At 34.1% G+C, this 7,364-nt stretch overlaps 1 pseudogene; it reads left to right on the top strand.

Moving 5' to 3' along the window:
* Nucleotides 1–466: 466 nt before the first annotated feature.
* Nucleotides 467–563, top strand: LOC122104618 (annotated as a pseudogene).
* Nucleotides 564–7,364: the final 6,801 nt, after the last annotated feature.

Raw genomic sequence — 7,364 nt, 5'->3', positions numbered from 1 at the left:
GTTTTCAGGGTAAGATATTCTGGTTGGTCTGTTCCCACATGGAAGAAGGGTAAAGGCTCAGGTAGACATTTGTGCCAGTAACACCTCATTTGGGAAAATGTCAGCTGAAGAAGTTTAGAAGTAGCTCTTAAGCAATGCTTACTTTGAATTCATTAGGTCCACAAAGCTAATTCAGTTGGATAAATAAGTACTTGAAAAAGCCATCACCTTTAGACCTATCTATAAATAATTGAGAGTACGATAAAATTCCAAATAAAAAGACTTGATAGTCATTGACAAAAAAAATTTGCAAATGTGAGCAATCGACTGATCAATACAATTTTTCCAATATTCACAGAATTTTAGGGAAATAAGATTGATAGCATTGTTAGGAACAAGAAGGTTTCCTTGTTACAAGTAGGCACCTATAGATATAAGCCTGTATAAAGATTGCATCATTAACAACTTAAATTTAGAGGATACTACAATGCATCAGCAGCACGTATACTCAAATTACAATACAGAGATTAACATGGCACTTGCAAAAGGATAATATGAAAATTTGAGAAGTATTCCATATTTTTCATTCTTCAGATGCAAGAAATGAAAAACAGTTATTAAAAGGTTGATTACAAAATTACAAGTGTAACAATACACGTAATTCATATAATTAAATTTAGTTTGACATCAGTGTATTAAATCTTCAGCTCAGAAAGGCGTTTACATAGCATAAAATTTACAAAACTTCAAATTAGACAACATTGTCATTTTATCCCAAAGAAAAATAAAGACCTAGAAAAATAAGGAATCAAACTGTTTCTATATGGAATGCAATCGGAAAGGACACATTAATTAACCTATACATTATAAAGTAATGTAGAATTCAAAGTATATCTAGGAGAAAATAAAATAAATTATGAACATTATGCAAACATGGAATATAGAATATTTTAAAATATACTTTTTCAGAAAAGCACCAGAAATATTTTACTTTCTGTACTACTCATTTCAACAGGTAAGTTAAAATTATTTCTGATTAAAAAATCACAAACTCTGAAGAAATCATTATACATGTATACAAAAACTATTGGATACATTTTGACATCCAATGCAGGCAATTCATTTGGAAGAATTCCGCGGAATCCATGAATTTTTACAGTAAAATATTGGTGTTGCCGGGCACTGGTGGCTCATGCCTATAATCCTAGCTACACAGGAGGCTGAGATCTGAGAATCATTGTTCAAAGCCAGCCTGGAAGGGGAAGTCTGTGGTACTCTTATCTCCAATAAACCACTAGAAAACTGGAAGTGGAGCTGTGTCTCAAGTGGTAGAGGGCTCACCTTGAGCTGAAGAGCAGAGGGAAAGCTCCCAGGCCCAGAGTTCAAGCCCCATGACAGAACAAAAAAAAAAAAAAAAGATATTGCTCTTATTTGTTTTGTGAAAATATTTTGTAGGGACACAAAAGATGGACTTGCATTTTTGAAATTTAAGAAACTTAACCCGAACATTAGGACTTAGTTGAACAATTTGTACAGCCCTCCACAACTTCATAGAGGGAATGACACATACTTATCCTTTTGGCAATATCAAATGCAGTTTCTTCTATGTTGTTCTTCAGGCCTGGTTTTATATAATGGTTCAACAGAAGGAGATCCAGCGTATCTTTGCTATGTCAATTCTCAGCAGCAAGATACAAGGGGGTCAAGAGGCCTTTAGTTTGGGCATTGGTATCTGTATCATGATGAAGTAAGAAAGAAGCCACTCTGGTATTATTCCACGTATATGCACTGTGCAGGGGTGTCCAGTCATCTACAATTATTGTATGTGCCGCTTGAGACACTAACTCACTGACAATGTCTAAGTGTCCACTGTAGGCTTCTCAATGAAGGGGGTATACTCATCGTCATCCCTACTATTCACATGAGTGGCCATTTGGAAAGAAGTCTCCACACTGTAATAAGCCGAATATTTTTGGCAGCCCAATGAAGAAATTTGCTTGGATCTTTCTCCATTTTTTTTCTTTAATTGATACCATTCCTTACTTTTTCATCTTGTTCTTCATATTCCTAAGAATTGCCTAATCAGAGACTTTGAGAGCCAGTGGGAATGAGGTATCCATGTATTTCCCTATTAGTTCACATTGGTTGAACTGGTCAGAAATATCCGGTGAATTTTCTGCATCTGTTTATTCACCATGATTTATTTTCTCTTTTTCCAATTTTACTATTCGAAATTATTCTAACCGGAGAGTAAGGAATTGTTAGAGAACAGAGGAAAGATGTTCCTCCGTATGCAAATGTACACACTGAAAATGAGGACCAGTGATGTCTTCATGTGCAGTTTATTCTAGGAAAATAGGAAATAATGCCTTCTATATAAATGATTTGTTAAATGGCAGAGCAAAAAGTGTAATGATGCAACCAAAAATATAAAAGCAAAATAAATTAGGATAATTATGGAGCAATCATATTATTTATGAGAACCAAGAAAGGGAAAAAGAGAGAGACAGATGTGCAATGATATATCTAGCCACAAAATCCATGCCTCTGATCAATTTATAGAGCAAACAAAATTTTATTTTTTAAAAAAGATGGAAATAGAATTTATGTATTTACTTGAAATTAGTAAATACATTTTTAGTAGCCTACATAAAGAGATATAACTTTGACCAATTACAGACAATAAACTAAATCCTTGATAATTCTAGTAACAAATCTGACTGAAATCAGTTGAATCACACTTTTCCTGTACAATGAAGGAATAGGAAGGTAGTCAAGCAGCAGAGAAGGCAGGGAAATTGTATCTGTGACAAAACTTTGTGGGAATTCGTATTGAGGATTTCTTACTGGTGATCCACTTGCAATGGAAGCATGATTCTGAACTATTGATTTAATCATTATATTCTACAAGAAGATAAATGAGAATTGATAGTTAAGGACTACAAATACATTTTGACCTTCTCACTAACCACGTTCAATCATCAAAATCACATGAAGACAATAGATAGCCCTCCTTTTTAGATGAAAGCAAGTGTCTTAAAAAAAAAAAAAAGGAATGTATGTAGTCATGCAAAGGACTTCTATTTTACCAATGTCTCATACAATTTTCTAATGTTTGGTACCAATAAATAATGGATCTATCAGAAAGCTCTTAAAGCTAATATGTTCAATAGTGACTTCTCTTACACTATATCATGGTATTGTTTGGGTATGGTCTGAAGAATAAATTTACATTACTAACTTGAATTTCTGACAGGACAATATCACCACTGTACATCTTGCTTCTATACTCTCATTTTTAAATTACTATCTAAGTATGTGCATTAGATAACTATTGAGGAAAAAATAGGAGCCACACTGATGGCTTATGTCTTTAATAGTAGTTGAACAGAAAGATGAAATCTGAGGATTGTGGTTTGAAAGCAGACCAAGAAAAAAAAGTCCATTAGAATCTGATTTGAAAGTAACCAGCAAAAGCTAAAAATGGAGCTGTGGTACAAGCAGTAAAATGCTAGTCATGAGAAAACTGAAACAAAAAATAAATTCTGGGACAAAGCCAGGCCCTGAGTTCAAGCCCTAGTATTAACACCAAACAAATAAATTAATTAATAAGGTAATTTATTAATTAAAAATAAATTAAGTGGTCACATGTGGAGAAGCAGGTAAAATGTAACATGCGTGGTGATGGTTTATGTATTATTTTGTAATAAGGCATATTATCATTTGTCCTAATCACTAAAATTTTATTTGAACTTTTTTGTACAATAAATCCTGAATTTAGCATGCATGTATATGTGTGTGTACATGTGCGAACATGTGTGTATGTGTATATGTGTGCATGTGCTGTTGCAATGTTGCTTGCCAATGTGGACAGGGTGAAGCTGAAAAGAGCTAACTGTGTTGCAATGTTTTTATATAACAGTGTTCTGTCATGTCTTTTCAGTGGAACCACCCTTCTGTATATATTATTTGTCTAATAATAACGTCATCATAATCAAAGCATTTATAACATTAAGTTAGATAAAGAGAACGCTTTCAGCTCTTATTGTATGTTGGGTAAGAAGATACAGACATAATTAGGTAGTAAGTTATTTTGCTGTAAGTTGATTATCAGTACAAAATACGTATGTGACTTCTTAAATTGGTTATACTTTTAAGATACACTCATGTAGTGATTTGGACCGACTTGACCAAACAGGTATTACTCTCTGGTTATTCCTGTGAAACACAAGTTGGATAAACTCTTTCTGGATTTCTGTTGAAAATAACTTTCTTTGCAAGATCATATCTATTCTCACTAAGAGATAATCAAACCCATACTACATTTGAATATCTCATCTTATTGTCTGAAAATAAGTATTGTGGATATGCTTGTTAGATATTCCTTTCAAAAACGAATAAACAAAAAGCATGTGTCATGTCCAGATTGTGGATGCATTTGAAGGTATTTTGTACATGCACAGGGATCTTTACTAATGGCTCTTTTGTGGGAGTAACTATGGCAACTTTAACAAAAAAGGCTTTTTGAATATCTTTTCCAATATACATAACATCCCAGAGCAAGTCTTGCAATTTCTGAAAATCCTTTGAATATTTTAGTATTATTTCATTTCATTGACTATAGAGCCAAAATTTCTGAAATAAATATTGTTAAGATCTGAAAATGTAAGTGGGTATATAGTCTTTTTTATGCGTCATTTTATGAAAACCCAGTTTTTATGAAAGTAAATGGAATAGAATAAAAGAATGTAAGTGACTTGGGTAAGCTAATTATTAGTATAACTTTGTTTTCTATTAACAGTCCATTGAATGTACATGATGCAGTTAAATTATTTCCTTTGTGTCTCTGTACTTCAGTTAGTTTTATAATCTTTATAGTTATGAGTGAGTTTTTGTATAAATAAAGGTCTTTTAAAATGATTAGAATTAACCTTGTGTTTTGTGTCCTACTCCCAAGAAAATGAGTTATTTTTAAGTGTTAATAGTTTATCATTATCATTATCATTATCATAGGGAATCATTATCATTTTCATAGGGAATTTAAAAATGCAGTAGTATTGATTTTTTTTAAAACCAATTGTATTCACAAGTTGGAGAGTCTTTAATTCATACTTAAGTCTTGGTGTCTATGATTTTTAACCTCTCGTTCCTAACATTAATGATAGGTCAGACTGCATTTTTGGGTATATGAAAGGTAAAATATTTATCTGGGGTCAAAGTGATTTTTATATCAGTCTTTCTTTAATAACATTTTAAAGTAGTACGTTTCTCTCAAAATGTTGGGTATAAAAACCAATCAAAATACTTCTAATGGTAAACAATTTAGGTGAACTACAATGTGGAAATGATTGCTCCAAAAGACCTGCAGTCTGTTTCCGTCAGGAATTGGGCAGGTCATTCTTTCAGTAAGACTGTATTAACTAGAGATGGGGTCACCAGGCAGTGCAGTGTTGAGTGAGGGGATAAAATATGATTTCTACTATTTTGAGCTAGAAATCAAGAATGTTATAGTTTAGCAATTCCTTTCACCAAGGAGGTATAAGTGATTATGAACTTGGAGTTTTCATATTACAGTTACTTATTTTCTTTTTTTTTGTTGTTGTTGGTCATGGGGCTTGAACTCTGGGCTTGGGTACTGTCCCTGCGCTCTTCCACTCAAAGCGAGCACTCTACCACTTGTACCACAGTGCCACTCCCAGTTTACTAGTGGTTTATTAAAGATAAGAATCTCACAGTCTGTCCTGCCAGAGCTGGCTTTGAACCACAATCCTCAGATTTCAGCCTCTTGAGTAGCTGGCTTTGTAGGCATGAGCCACCAGTATCCGGCTTAGTTACCTATTTTCTAAGAAAGATAAAGTGAAATATTATTAGAGTGTGCACAATAATTTTGGGATATTTTCCTAGAATTAGTAGACTGAGTGCTGGTATTTAGTTACAAAATAGAATGAGGTTATTTGATATGGTGGGAATGGACCGCAGGCTAACAGTTACCGTGTGTGCAATGTTGTACTAGTAATTGCAACTCTGAAGACTTAATATCATCATCTTAGAATTAAAAATAGAAGTAGTTCCACTTTATGGGATTATTGTGAGGATTAAATTAGATACCAAAGGTAAAGTACTTGGAAAAACAATCAGAGTTTGATACTTTCTACCTGTTATTTTATCATGTGATATATTCTAATATTTTTACTGCGATTTTTATATTGTGTCTATTTAGGATATGCAAAGTGATATATTCATATTAATTGCATTGTTCACTTTTATGTCATTATGAGGAAAATAACTGCAAAGAAAATTTCTGAGCAGGAAATTATCATATTGACTCATTGTTTAAGATCAGATGTCTCCATCGTTTTTTTGTTTTTTTTGGTTTTTTTTTGGGGGTCCGGTCATGGGGCCTGAACTCTGGGCCTGGGCGCTATCCCTCAGCTCTTCAGCACAAGGCTAACGCTCTACCACTTGAGCCACAGCGCCACTTCTGGCTTTTTTTTCTTTTTGCTTATGTGGTACTGAGGAATCGAACCCAGGGCCTCTGGCATGCAAGGCATGCGATCTACCACTGAGCCACCTTCCCAGCCCCATCGTTTTTAGTTATATTTTTATAAAATAGTTGTACAAAGGGTTTTCCATTCAACGAAACAGTTATAATTACAATGGATCTTTACATAACTTTCTCACATCCTTCCAAACCTCACCCCACTTTCATTTTTTCTAGTTTCATACTATCTGCATTGAATATTATGGCTTCACTCTCTACTTCCAGAAGTCTATTTAATCCTTCCCTTTGACTTCCCCTCACCTTTTCCAAGTGATAGTCTTCTGGTATTCATTCTGTTGGATTAAAAGTTCAATTTTATAAGAAATTACAACTTTTAAATACTCCTCTGCAGTGCTGGGAAGGTGGTTCAGTGGTAGAGTGCTTGCCTTGCATTTCTGAGGCCCTGGGTTCGATTCCTCAGCACCACATAAGCAAAAAGAAAAAAGCCAGAAGTGGAGCTGAGGGACAGCACCCAGGCCCAGAGTTCAGGCCCTATGACCGAACCCAAAAATAAATAAATAAATAAATAAATACTCCACTGCAAATAGCATGCTTTGATTAATACTGTTGTTTAACTTGCATAAAATTCTGGCTTCCAAATACACATCCTTGGTGTGTCTGGCTCTGACTTCATTTACTTAACATAATTTTAGATCTATCCATTTCTTTGCAAATGCTGTAACAGTCTTTATAATGGATGAGTGCAACCTAATTGTATATTTGTGCAACACTTTGTCCAACCATCCCTCCACTAAAGGTCGTCTGGGCTGTTTCCATAAGTCCTCTACGGTGAATAGTGCAGTAGTGAACATGATTGTGAGAGCGATTTTACTGTAACCTTTTG

The sequence above is a fragment of the Dipodomys spectabilis genome, unplaced genomic scaffold, assembly GCF_019054845.1.
Source record: "Dipodomys spectabilis isolate Male_0828 unplaced genomic scaffold, ASM1905484v1 ptg000027l, whole genome shotgun sequence".
NCBI classification, from domain to species: domain Eukaryota; kingdom Metazoa; phylum Chordata; class Mammalia; order Rodentia; family Heteromyidae; genus Dipodomys; species Dipodomys spectabilis.
The sequence above is the reverse complement of the archived record's forward strand: the minus strand, read 5'-3'. Positions and strand labels throughout refer to the sequence as shown.